The sequence below is a fragment of the Acanthopagrus latus genome, chromosome 9 (genome assembly GCF_904848185.1).
Source record: "Acanthopagrus latus isolate v.2019 chromosome 9, fAcaLat1.1, whole genome shotgun sequence".
Taxonomy (NCBI): Eukaryota; Metazoa; Chordata; class Actinopteri; order Spariformes; family Sparidae; genus Acanthopagrus; species Acanthopagrus latus.
This window is the reverse complement of record NC_051047.1, coordinates 27,128,362-27,142,397: the sequence shown is the minus strand read 5'-3', so window position 1 is coordinate 27,142,397 and position 14,036 is coordinate 27,128,362. Positions and strand designations below refer to the sequence as shown.

Sequence of the window (14,036 nt, the reverse complement as noted above, 5' to 3'; positions counted from 1 at the left end):
CCTCTTTGCTCGTGAAAACGAGTCAGTTTGTTGCTTCTGTGTCTAAAGCTCGTCTCCCCTGCCGACATTAATCAGCTGTTTGAACACACTGTTTCAAATGATTTCACCATTTACCCTTCAGTAATGAATGACACAGTCTTTTGATGGGAACCACGTCAAATTTGACAAATACAGTCAACAGTAACTGGTATAGTCGATTTCTCGGTTGCCTGTGGAGAAAGTCACCAGACTGCCTTTAAAAATCGCTCAGTTTTGTGAGTCATTGAGTTAGAAGACACTTTATGAACTTTGTGAAACACCGTCTCAGACGAATTCTTAATTAATTGGGTCTTTTTGTAAATTCGGCATATGTCATACAGGTTATTTCCTTCTTAGTGTCAATAACATTGAGTTTGTAACAGTGATGTGCCTGTTTGTTTGCACCTGGTGCAGGGATTCTAATGGCAGGTGTTAACTGACGGACAAAGCAACGTCCACCTCTGATTGGATCACCTGATGTGCATGTTAATGACAGGTACATGTACATTCTTCCATAAATACCTCATAGGCAGAAGTGCAAAGGCGAAACACCACCAGACAAAAATATAAAGGGACCTGCAGCAGAGTTCCAACCGTATCCAGGCTGCATGATGTACAATAACTGCAGATATGAAGCATTGGAGGTTTCCACCGGTGCAATGAACCACAGCACCAACGTACTTGTGATACTATAGAGAATAAAGTGTAACCACAAAGCAAAGCACATCCACAGTCTGGATGCAACGACTGAAATAACCACCGGACACCGTCAGCCTTCCCACAGGGCTAATAATGGCTCTGTCTCTGCACCCCCTTGGCTTAAAAATATGATGTCTGTGCACCGGGGTGATGCTGAAGCTTGTGTTGCCAAACACCGCCGTGCCATTATCACCGCTTCCAGAGTGGCAGCGAGGCGGAGACATTTAGCAGGGTGTCAAACTCGCTGGGGTCCTCCATCAAACAGTAGCGACCAGAATAAAGGCTCTGTCAGAAATACTGACAGCTGTAATATTTCACCTGGCCCTGGAAGCCATTCTATCAGCCAAAACACAGACGCAGGTGAATATTTCTTCTCTTTAGCCCCCTCCTTGCATGAATATATATGAATATTTTTTGGGGGGGTTATTGCCGACATAGTTGTTGTCATTGTTGGACTAATGCTGAGAGAGTCAGAAGAGGAATTTTCTTTCATGCTGCCTTTGAGGACGTGCAGAGCGAGACAGAGTCTAACAGCAGAAAAGTTACGTTTTCTCATTAAGCTGAGTTTTTTTTTGTTGTTGTTGTTCCTGTGTTTATCCATTATAAAATGCTCTGAGAAAGGATTTTCATTGTTGCACTATTAAGAAAGTGTAGAAGAAACTTTCACATAATTGATTTCGTCTGCACAGAGTTACAAGGGCACAGCTGCAGTTTTTTTTTTTTTTCATCATTGTCAGTAAGTCATACGTTTTTCACCTGAATAGATTCGCGGCCCAGCTGCAGTTAGTTTTTAAAGGACAGTTGCACCTTAGGCATCACTTACTCTAATTTCCGCTTTGAATATCACCTTTCAACACCTATAATTTGCGGTGCTGCTGGTCTTCCCTCTGAAGAGCAGCCTGCAGGCAGAGTGAGAGTGATGTGGAAGGAGGGAGATGTCACGGAGAAGGTTATAGATCATCTTTAATTGATGTCACTCCTCAAATCGTTCCACTGGAGATTGAAGCCAGCCGCTTTTCTTAATATGCACTGAATCGTCCGTCGTAGCGGTGCGAGTGTTTTATGATTATATGATTGCTTGCAGCACAAGCGCTCGTCTGAACACGATGCCACCGGCTGACCACTGAAACTGCGAGTACACAGTATCGACTGCGGCTACGTCAATACTAATGCATGCAACATGCGTGCGACCAATCCGTCAGCGTTCTGTCAATATGTATGGCTTCATGGATCCCTCCGCCATCAAAATGCAATGAAGAGTGAAACCATAATCTATCATCTGACACTGTCATGCTGATGGCAGGCTAATGGCTGCTGAAGACCTGACACTGATGGAGTGGACCGGGGGAATACTGTAGCTTATTCAAATGCCACTTCCCCTTTGTGTGACATTATAAGCGAGGCAGGTTTATGTGTACGGAGCCTTCCAACACCAGGGGAGTTCAGAAAGGAGACTCGGACTGTTTCTGGCGTTACATCGTTTTTGTACATGCTGAATCGTTCCAGTCGATCCATCTCTTGTGTTGCAGAGATATCAACTGAAGCTAGCATGCTAACCAGCTAGCAGCGGTCCATCTCCAATTAAATGATTCTCGTCTATTTTTACTTATTTATAGCAAAGGTTAGAAAATATATTCCCTAAATAAGTTCCATGCATGATGAGACTTGTTGTGCTGGATGCCAACAAACAAAAAACGAAGAGTTATGGTTTTCTGGGATGCTAAATGTGGCTGAATTATAAAAGCCGTGAGTGGCGCTGGGTGAAGTGCACTGTGGGAACCAGAATAGCCGGTTCTTTCTGGCTGCAACACAGTAAAAATGTTTTTAAAAGATCTGAAACGAGACATTAAAGGTCTCATGTTATGTTCATTTTCAGGTTCATGCTAAAAAATTTTAAAAAATCAAATTATTTTCCACGTGTTGTTACTGCACCTCAACTCCTCCTCTGTCTGAACACTCCGCTGTCTCTTTAAGGCTCAGTCTGCTCTGATTGGCCGGCTCTCACAGGCCTGAGGACTGAGTGTTTTGATGTTTTCAGTATTTATATAACAGCTAAACCTGCTTGATGATCAAAAACACATGGAGACCTAATTTTATTCCTTTACATGCACCCTGTGGAAGAAGAATGCTGCTGGAAATGTCTCCTGAAGAATTAAATGTAGTCAATATGTCTGTTAGACCTCAAGGATTCACAGAATGTGTAAAAGGCGAAAGTGAAAACAGGTTTGAACCCGACAGGAAGACTAGTTGAGACCAGGCTGGTGAAATACAAAGTTTGCTCGAAAGCAGGCAAAAGTCAAAACCAGGCAGGGAGACGCGGCGGACCTCGCACCGGAGAGCAGGTCCACAAGGTAAGTCCGAGGTCACAGCAGGCTAAACTCAGGCGGGCTGAGAATATGTCTGCAACATTAAGGCCGGTCTGCTGGCAAATTAAAGCAATTGCGGCGGTGTATGCTACGGAGCTGATGGGGAGGTGGAGGAGGTCAGCTGATGGGGAGTGACGGGGACGCGGGGAGGGTTACTGCAGGGCACGACGGGGAGAGTCGGTACATGACGGGGGAGGAAACAGCAGACAAGGACAAAGTGAGACGAGGAATCAAACTGAAACTGCGACGGAATGCATTTTAACAGTGTTGTGGTGGAAACTGGACCTCCACTTTTCCTCCGCCAACATCCGGCTCACATTTAATTCCAGACCAGCCTCCTTCCTGTTTTAACCCTTTGACTCATACAGATATCTGAAACTTCTCATAACCTCTCCTCAGAAAGTTACTACATTATTAAAACTTCTTCCTCGTGTCCTGTGGTCGCGTCAAAGCTTGAATTATTGACTACGCTGCCTCCACAGGAGCCACCAGAGCTGCGGCTCCGTTGGTCCGATCTGTGCAGAAATACTTGTAATGATACATTTTATTGTTTTTTGTTTTCATTTGCTGTTGTAACTCTGTTCTGCTGCCATTCTTGGCAAGGTCTCCCTCTCAGTGGGACTAACCTGGTTCAATAAAGGCTGAACGAATGAATGAATCTAAAGTTGAGCATAATGATGGATATTATGTAGATTTACCTGAGTTTTTAACATGTGCTCCCTCAGCAGTGATGCATCGTGCAAGCTGCAAAGTAACTTGTTACTAAAGTTACCAATTAAATGTTGTGGAGTGGAAGTATAAACAATAGGAATTGATTAGAGTACCTTAAAATTTGTTCTGAATGCAGAGTCGAGTGTGAATTCACTGCTTTGTTTTTGTCTCCGGTCTGAGCCGCCTGTGTGAGTCGATCCCTGTGCAGCTGCGACTCCGGCTCTCGAGTCCTGATCTCCTTCTCCTGATTGGAAAAGTTTTTGTCATCAGCTGAGTCAATTAATCGGACTTCTCTCGGCTCCCTCTGGAGACACAGAAGGCTTTATACGGCTTTTCTTTTTGTTTTTTTCTTTTTGTTCAGCCGTGCAGCAGCAGGAGTTTCCTCTTTTCAGATATCGAGCATTAACATTAGCACGGCGCCTCTGCTGAGCCTGGAAACATTAAGCGAGGCATCGCGGATAAAGTTTCTCTCGCTGTGGTTTGATTGAAAAAAAAAAATAAAATGGAGTTAATAGAAATAGGATCCGAGTAATTATTAATCTGGGCTGAACAAGAGGCTTTTTCTCTGCACAGACACACACGGACACAAACACATGTATGTGTGCAGGACTGCTGTTAATCAGCACCTTTCATCCATCAGACCAGCCGCCTGGCAGACTATTACCGCTCTACCTCCGGATTCCTTTACTAATTAAAAAGCCTCAGTAATTGAACTTTCTATTTTCACCTCAGCTCTTCATGTGTTGGCGTGAGTGAAAGGGTAGATGAAGGTAACACGCAGCCGCTCCACCTTTTGTTTTAAAGAGCGTCTGACACAGTGGTGTTGCTGTTTGTCTCCGGGATGACAAGGCAGAGCGGAGGTGTTTGTTGCTGTGTTGTGAACGTCTGTGTGCTGCCTTGTCTCTGCATGTACAGGCGCGGCGTGACATCTCGGCTCGTTTCCTCACATTGTTTCCACCTCGCAGCCGAGTGATGGATGGGCAGGTCAGCGCTGGACGAGGCGCCGTCATCCGACGGGCTTCACGCTTCTTCCCGCTCACCTGACTGATTCACGCTGACGCAACGGGCGGATTTGCAGTCAGCGCGCGGATTTTTAGAGACTATCCACCAGCTCGCCAGGAGAATTGCATTAGAAAGAGATTAATTCAACTCAATCCTGAGACAAAGGTCCGCGGGAAAACAAATCATTGATCTTCCCAAGTGCAAAGAGGAGATGATCGTTCCGCAGGAGTTTTGTCTGAGAAGTGGCGTGTTGAATGCCAGCAGAAGACGAAGTCGTCCATGAGTGCCTGCTTCATTAAATGTGTGAAGTCACGCTGCTGCTGCTGCTGACGACTCTGCAATAATCACACGCTGCATGTACAGTGTGTGTGGGGTCAGTGGGTGAGGGAACGTGCATAGCAGAGTTTATTCGTGCCCTTGTTTGTCTTTTCGTGATATAGACTCATTGGTTTAAATGTCAAGAGCGTCAGTCTCCCGAGATAGCAAAGCCACGCTGTGCTTTTTCAGGGCAAGGGCACCTTTATCAGGATTTGTATTCTGCCTTCGAAGAGATTGGCCCTGATCAAATGACATCATTGAGATGCTTTTGTCCTCTCCGGTCCTCAATAATTCTCTCAGCCTCGTCACAGACAAATAGTTCTCTGGCGGCTGCAGAGGAAATGAAAAGAAACTGACAAAAATCTTGTTTCAGTCAGGTTTTCTAGTTAATCAAACATCGTTGAGGCTTTTTGTTAAAAGATTCAGTTAAATGTTCAAACGTTCAGTGAAATGTGCTGTTTTCAACAGAGGCAGAAGATGCGTACGCTATCGAGAGTGCAAAATCTTGAACTGTTTTTTAAATTTGAATTTGAAATATGACAGGACAATGATTTTTTTTTTTTTTTTGGGCAAGAAATGGGAAACTGAATGTTGCACTTTGGTAGAATCCTCGTTTTAATCCTTGTTGTCTGAAACTCTTCCAAACCAGTGGCAGGTCGGTCACATCTGGTTCGTTACAGTCCAGCAGCACTGCGACCAATCAAAGATCTCGTCACCTCTAATATGCACAATTTGACCTTTTACTTTTTGTATTTTCTCTTATATCACCGCCTTCTCCACCTGTTGTTCTTTCTTCACCATGCACACCATAACTAAAACAACACAGCTGACCTCCAGCATCATTAATGGCTGTGAAATACAACACCGTTGTTCATACAGGTGGTAGATAGATATAGAGATAGAGATCTGGTCATTTTCTGCTAACAGCCAGGCGGATACTGTAGAGCAAGGAAAGTTAACTGAGTAGACCAAATGAAAGTCGTGAATAAAAGGAATCTGACTTAGTCTGCGTGCCTCTCAAATGAAAATCATTCTCAGCCTGAACTGGCTGATTTCAACAATATCTGTGAAACTTGGCTAAAGACAGGCAGCCACATTTGGTGCCAGAACACAGTCGGTGCTTCTCCAGGTGTTCAGCTAATGTGGAAATGAGTTAATGCTGTGCAAATAACACGACTTTAGACTTCCAAGCTTTGTGCCAGGTCCAATTTCACATGCAGGTGATGCGCCAATCCTTCCATCTTTGTGTGTCCAAATACTAAACATATACTGTGAATGTGAGTTGATGTGGTATGAAAAATAAAATATCTCTAAGCCCCAAAAAATAACTACTGTCGCTCTGAAAGTTTGGCCAAACAAACATGACTTTCACCCAGTGGACTCGTGTCCATTTCCAGAGTGAAACCAGAAGTTAGCAAGTTATTTTACAAACATACTTATGGTAATGTAATGTATGTTTTTAAGTGACTGTTGCGTATTTATTTTGCTACGATGACAAAAAGTTAATGAGAAGGTGTCAGCTGCACATAGAGTTTCTGACATACAGGCTCAACGCAGTTTGAAAGAAGTGAAAGTTATTTGTACTGGCCAGATCCGAGACGGACTGCTGCTGTGTGACGTGCATCAGAAAACAGATCCCTATTATTTTCTATATAAAACCTACATTCAGTGTCGGCTCAGCGCTCAGGACAGGTGGACAGAACCTGCCATTTTCCTATTTTCTGGTGTCAGCGCCCCGGGAAAGGAGCGCTGTCCCTCCTCCGCTCGGCACAGAACCGCTGTCCTTCATTCAACGACTCCACGGTGAAAGAAAAGGAAGAGAAACTCGGTGATGGAGGATAAAAACATGTTGGCCTTTACATTCCTATAATCCAATATGAAGGATAATTTAAAAGGACTCTGGTGCAGCACTCAACACATAATGTATCAGTAATAAGTGCTCCGTGTTCATGTGCTTCCAGTGTTAGAGGCATCGTCCTGTGTGACGTGTCACTGCAGCAGTCGGGCTTTATTAAGCTAACACAGTCAAAGCTAATACTATAAACTAACTAACGGTGTCTCTGGGTGATTTGCACAAGAAGAACAACGCACCACCTTCAGTGTATTTAATGCACCAGAGGAGGAACACGCTCCACGGCAGCTTCAATATCGCAGTACTTCTTCAGCGCCGTTCGACCGAGCCTCGTCCCGTTGACCTCTGTTAGATGAAGGTTAAGCAGTATAATGTGCAACAGAGATGAGTCATCGGGTATCAAACACTCCCATTAATCCTCCTCTAATCCGACTCATACTATATCCCAACACCCTACACAAGCGTGCCTGTAAACACACACAAACACACGGTAGAAAACATTGATCGTCACTACAAACGTCGCTGCAGTAGAAGAGGAGATGCGGTCGCTGCGACTCGTCTCGTGTCAGTTTGAGATGAGGACGCGGAGGCAGCGGCTGCAGCGAGGCGACGGTTGGATGTTTCAGAGGTTGACTGAGGCAGCGGCAGCAGCTCTGACAGTCCGTGCATCAGGCAGCAGCTCAAACAAGTGTGCCCACTGTCCTGTCTAAGCTCTACAAGCAGCTAACAAAACAGCATTATCATGAACCCTGACAGTCAAAAAAAAGTAAAAAAAAAAAAAAAAAAATCAGTTCACCGCTGAGATCCATCAGCTTCCAGACAAACAAAGATGCTGACGGAAACGCTCGGTGCCTCGGCTTCGAATGAAAGAAAAAACGAGTCCACCATGAGTCATTTTATTCAGCAGGGCTGCATGAAAACTGAAGTGAATAATAATAATAATAGTGAGTACTAGTCTTCATTTAATCAAGTGTTCCTTTACATAGTGACTGTACAACACGTCTGGACTACTCTCTAAATGATTGATTAAAACAACAAACTATGCGAAAGGAAAACTGTAAAACTTTAAATTGCTTTGATGACATTTGTCCTCTCCGACTTGTTGTTCTCGGTTCTCTGCCAGTCTTTTCTCTACTACTGTTCCTTTTCTTTCTTTACAGGGTTGAAAGTGTTCACAGATCACCAGACACAATAACAGCAATAATTCAGCTTGTGTAAAAGTCTGAGAAGTCCTGCACACCGTGTTTCAGCAGGTTAAAGCAGATCCAGTTCTGAGCTAGCAGGTTGGTAATTCTAACAACACCGGCTGCTAATTGAACAGGTTTTAGGATCGATGCTCAAGGAAGTTCAGCTAATTAGCTTTTAGCCACGGCTGCTAAGTAAGAGTAGATAAACATCCACATTTTTCCACTTGGGTGACCATTCTGTGCCAAAATTGTCGTCCTGATCTCAGTTTTAATGTTCAGTTAAATGTTTTACTGACTTTACCTCCCTATCTAGCATCAGTAAAGTTTGCAATTATACATCTGAAATGTCTGGTTAGCCTTTTTGAAACAGGCTTCCTGACAAACAGTTCACACATTGAAGGTTAATATTTCTTTTGGTTCGTTGTCCAGCGTACGTCCCATCCGACCACACCGATAGACGTCCCTCAGTCTCTCTGCTAATGCATTCGAGGGGGGAGGTTAAAGAAGTGACATTAGAGGGGAAACTACAGGGTCAAACTCGGAGGCGCCGGACCGCTGACAAGGCTGCTGTATGGTTGACGTGTTGGGATTGAGAAAGTGCTGCAAGAAATCCTGTTAAAACACCAGAACCAACAATGTGCCAGCTTCTCATACTTCCACAGTGGAACATAACCATGGATGAAGCATGTGTGGCGTGGGCGTAGGTGAGTTAGAGCGACGGAGAATCGTAACACGATCAGAGTGTCTTTTCTTGTCTTGACTGTTACCTTCTGTGTGTCACACAGGTGTTGGCAGCTGCTGTTTTAAAGGCTGCACCACCACTTCATCTCCTGCGGCGAGCGTTATGTCTCCACAGCCGTCTGATACACACCCGTTCTTTGTCTCTGATCAAAAACAACACTGTTGCACATCCAGCTCCCCCCGCTCCTCCGGGTATCACCTACTGAGTTTTTCCTGTAAACAGTGAGTCAGGTACAGGTGAGGTCAGGGAGCGGATCACACAATCTGTGCTATTGCAAGCTAACTTGATCGCAGCACACACGCACACACATCTTGCAGTTTTTCTCCACAGTGTCGGCAGCCATCAGTCTCCCCGCCGTGAATGAGGAATGGTTGATGTGGCTCTCCTCCAAGACATCCCAGGCTGAACCCCTCCCCTCCAATCCTTTTCTCTCGCAGCCTCCAATGTATTTATTAAATGTCAAGCAGCCAAATAGCTCTTTTCCTGCTGTAGAGAGTTCTCAGAATGGCACGTTAGGGTTTGCAACGGCGAGGCAGGCAGCTCTAACCTGGATGGATGAGCACCCCGGACACAGCCTGTAATTTAGATTTCATTACGATAGCGGCGCAGGTACAGTAGAAGGCAAGAGGTGGTTTTGGCGAGGAGGAAGATGGTGGCGGGAGATGGTGGATAGCCGTGATGGATCACCAGGGAAGTGTTTGCACGGTTGCTGAGGAGGAGATGGTTGTGGCAGATAGTAATCGACAGGATGGGAATAAAAGAGTGGGTGAGAAAGAAACCAGGTGAGCGGTTTTGTCGAGGCTCAGAAAGATGACATTCTTTGTTCTAAGAGGTTTGAGATGCTGCTGAGTGCCAGGACGAACGGCTGGAGTGGATCAGAGGATGGACGCTGATGAAAATAGACGGGGAGGGGAGAGCTGGAGAGGTTTCTGAAAGGCAGTGCTGGTGAAGAGGACTATTACCGAGGAGGCGCTGTGGTCACTATCTGCCTTCATGTCCTCTGCAGCACAAGAATTACATCATCTTCTCCGTGACCTGTGACATGAGCGCAGTGGGAGAAGAGTAACGACATAATGTTCCCCCTCAGATAAAGCTGAAAACCGGTCGTAGCATGTCAATAATCCAAATGGGTATTTAATAAGCGCTGCAGAGTAAGTGGAGCGGACAGCGAGCAGCGTACACCGCAGTCCTATTAAAACTTCTCCTCAGCTCGTTCCTCTGATCTGTCAGGCTGCTCGCCTGAAGTCTTCTCCCAGAGGCTAAAGGTGATGTCATCTCCTGCGTCCAGCTGTTAATTGGATGTTGTACAGCTGACCGCTCTCCTGCAGCCCTATCAGCTGAAGTGTCTTATTAATGAGATTCAACTATACATTTCAAAAGCCCCTTTCGCTGGATCATTTTTTTTTTCTTTTTTCTTCGAGAAGTGTTTCCAACAGCAACGTTAATGCGGTCTGTTCTGAGGCGAGACCGTTCGTGCCATCCAAGTTTAGAGGACATCCGAACCAAAAACACTTGGTTGGAGTTAGGAAGAGATAATGTTTTGCCTTCAGATACCTGTTTCACTTGCCCGGCTGGAAATTATCCAGAGGACTCCTTAAAAATACCCAGTGGTGTCACGCTTACATCACCACCGTCCCAAAGTTATGACAGCAGCAGTCACAGATCAACATTATCTTTCATTTCGAGTTTCTGGTCAAATGGTGGATGTGAATCCAAGATTCACTGTCTTTTAGCTCTGATTTTGGTCTCCACCAGCTACTGTGGGAAACATCTGGCTCTTTAGCCGCTAAATGCTCCTCTGTGTTCACCACCAGTCTCTAGCTTGAATCATTACGGTAACGTTGTGCACCTGATGGCCAAATAATACGTTTAAACTTGCTATAAACTTTCCTGTAAAGCTAATATTTATTAGAAAACCATTGAAATACACTGCTGCTTTCAGTCTTGATGCTAAGCTAAGCTAACCAGCTGATGCTTGAAGCTTCATACTTCCTATTTTTTTCTTATGTGTACCTGTTTTACCAGCATCACACAAACGATCCTCCTGCACCGACTCTTGCTTCAGCACATGATTCTGCCTTCAGCTTCTTCAGCGCAGCATTTCAGCCAAACAAACACAATGTAAATGATTCCTGCTGGAGGCTGAACAACAATTACAATCCCCACTTTTCTCTCCTTTCTCCCGTCGATAGTCTGGAAATCAGTGAGATGTTCTCTTGTCGGCAGTCCAATGACGATAAAAACACTTACACTGCTGAATCTCGGAGGTAAAACATACGAGGAACATTCAGCCTTCCTCATGAATTGGATTTTTTGTGATTTGAAGTTGTTTCCTGTCAAGCTGCAATCTGGGACTTGATGGCATCAGGCGGTCTGATTGCTCAAACCTGCCAGTTTTGTAGACTGAATGCCAACAGGCACTTTGCTACTGTAATTAGGACCCATCTACAGTATCGTGGTGATTTAAAAATCCCTTATCCAGGCTGCCATCAAATCAGCGAGCAGCTAGAGCATGCCAATCACACAATTCGACTGTAGATGTAAAGAGTGGATGAGTGATTCACTGGCCTGGATTAAACTGTTAAATGAGAGTTTGAGCTCCGCCATTAGTCACCGTTTATTTCTCATTTTCACGGCGACGCTGTGAAACACGTCAGCTGTTAGAATTTCAAACGTGTGCCAAAGTGTTTGGACTCTTAAGCGCATCCGTTCCTCCGACGCCGGCCCTCATCGCTCTCGACCGAGGACGACCTGATTGTGAAGGCAAGAGGATCAATATTACGATCCTTCAGCACCTCTTTTTCCACACTCGCCTGTGCATCCAGATGGACCTCTGTGGGGGAGAGGTGATAGCATCTAACATGTGGCTAACAATCCTGACTCTCAGAGAGACTGCGGCTCTGGCCTGCAGTCAACTGAATGGCTATCCATCAGGACGGGTTATTTTCTCCACATCAGCGATGCTGTTCTCCTCCCACACAGCGCTGAGGGAGATTTGGCTCAGTAGCGTTCAGTCTTTCTCTCTCTCGCCTGCTCATCACTGTTGTTCCGACTCTTCTCTCTTCTCCCCTCGTCCCTTTCTTCTCCCCTCGTCCTGTCAAACCACTAAAAAGCTGTAAAGTGATTCCCCTCAGTTCCTCCTCTTAATCCTGTCATCTGCTGCATTTCAGATTCGGTGTTCTTTTGTTTTGACATAAATGTCTGAATGCAGTCGTGTGCAATGTTGATTTCATACTACAAATCGCTCTCCTGCTGTGAAAGCAATTTTGTTCTTTTTTGCAAATAACAAAAGAGACACGCAAGAGGAATGACAGCGGCAGCATGTACAGAACAGTACAGTAAAATACCAAAACAATGCAGCAGACTAGAAAACCAAACGCCGCCTGTTTAACTGCATCACAAAGAAACACCAGACAAATGTCAGGGTGGGAAAATACTCTTTTACTTACAAAAATACTCATCACTTACAGAAGCAAAGTGTTTCTAAACAAGACAATCAACCCTAACCCAGCCTGATTCATCACAGCCAGGTCGAGGCTTCATAAAACATAAAAAACATTCACAATAAAACTCTGCGACATCAGTTTCACTTCCACGTTTTTGCTGCTTTACTCCCTGAATGGAAGATTCTCTGAAGGCAGCGATGGAGCCAGTGAACACAGCGCTGGCGTCGACAGGTCTGTGTAAAGACGTTGGCACAACAGTCTCTGATTTTCCAGTTTCTTGGCCAGCATAAGTCCCCTGTTGTTCATTTCATTTTTATTTAATTTCCCTGCGACCAGGCATTAGCCAGGAGCAGCCTTGAAATCCAGGATGGATTATCATGACTCCCATCCTGGATCGCTCCGGTCTCCTCCCCCGGGCGGTCGGCTGGTCAGGCTGAGGTGGTTAAAAAGATGCCGTGGGCAGTGAACGTCTCACGGTCAGCTTTGTTTAATTATATATATTCTCATTAAAAATATTTGAATCCTTTATTATAAAAAAAAAAACCTGAACCTTGAAGAAGAAGTGATCTGATGGGTAGATTTAACCTGGTGTTTTGGGGCCGAGGACACTGAGGAGAGCCTTTGATTATTTGATCCGACTGGATGATAAACTAATGTATGTTGATAACTTTTCTGATCCCGGAGGAAGAAAACTGAACCTGTGTGCTGCAGCTCTCGGGTCACCAGACTGTAAACTGTAGAAACATGATCCCAGCTCCTCCCGGCTGCATCAACCTGCTCTCTTTTGTTTCTCTCTGCTCAGAAAGCGATCGGCGATATCTGCAGCGTGACAGGCAGACAGTTGTTCCGTGTTGCAAATTCTCTTTGCTCGGTGGAATTGACTAATGGCCAAGACTTTAATAAGAGTTGTGGAGTGGAAGCTATTCCCCTGTAATATTGTGTTACGGTCGGTGGGTTTTTTTTTTTTCTGCGATATAATTCATCCTGCAAGTGATTATCCACTTTGTGTGAGCATGCAGCCAGAAAACTAATTCAGCACACCTCTCATCTAACGCCAGAGCTGTTCAACAACTGTTGAGTTTCACCTGATGTCGATGTTACAACATAATGAATCAAACGTACTCGATCAATCATCTTTTTAGGAGCATTTATTCAGTTAGCAGGCACAGATATTGTCTATTTAAACTAATTTTAAGTTCATCGAATCAACTGTTCAATAAATTCAACATTTAAATGTTTTGTAATTTTTTTATATCCTCACTTGTTTCTTGAACATCAACTTTTTCTTTTCTTTTCTTTTTGTTTTTTTCTTTTGGAGTCTAAAAACTCTGTTATTTTGTGGATTCCTTGATGATCAATAATGGTCCAAACACTGAGCCCTGAGGAGCTCCACATGGAAACATAAATAATTACTTATCTGAGCATTTTGTTAACTACTTTCCAGGTAGCTTATTAATAATTAAGAGTGTGTGACCTATTTAATGCCACACTATCGTCTCTTATATTTTTAACCCCCCACTGTATATAATAATTTTCTACTGCAGTTTATTTTTCCTCCGAGAGCGACTCATTCCTGAAATGTCATCTGAATTAGCAGCCACTGAAAACACGACCTTGAACAAATAAGCTCATACTGGATTTCACGTCGCTGGGTGGACTGATAAACTCGATGAGGGTCTGGCGTTCAGCTCCTCC

General features: G+C 44.5%; 1 protein-coding gene and 1 long non-coding RNA gene across 2 annotated transcripts in view; both read left to right on the top strand.

Annotated features, from left to right (window-relative positions):
- LOC119025996 (inactive dipeptidyl peptidase 10-like) overlaps nt 1-14,036 on the top strand; it is a 244,104-nt gene that overhangs the window by 114,884 nt on the left and 115,184 nt on the right. The gene's annotated exons all lie outside the window — the stretch shown is intronic.
- LOC119025998 lies at nt 8,645-9,352 on the top strand. The gene is made up of 3 exons (XR_005076985.1): nt 8,645-8,857; nt 8,939-9,131; nt 9,213-9,352. It is a non-coding gene; the product is annotated as an uncharacterized LOC119025998 (long non-coding RNA).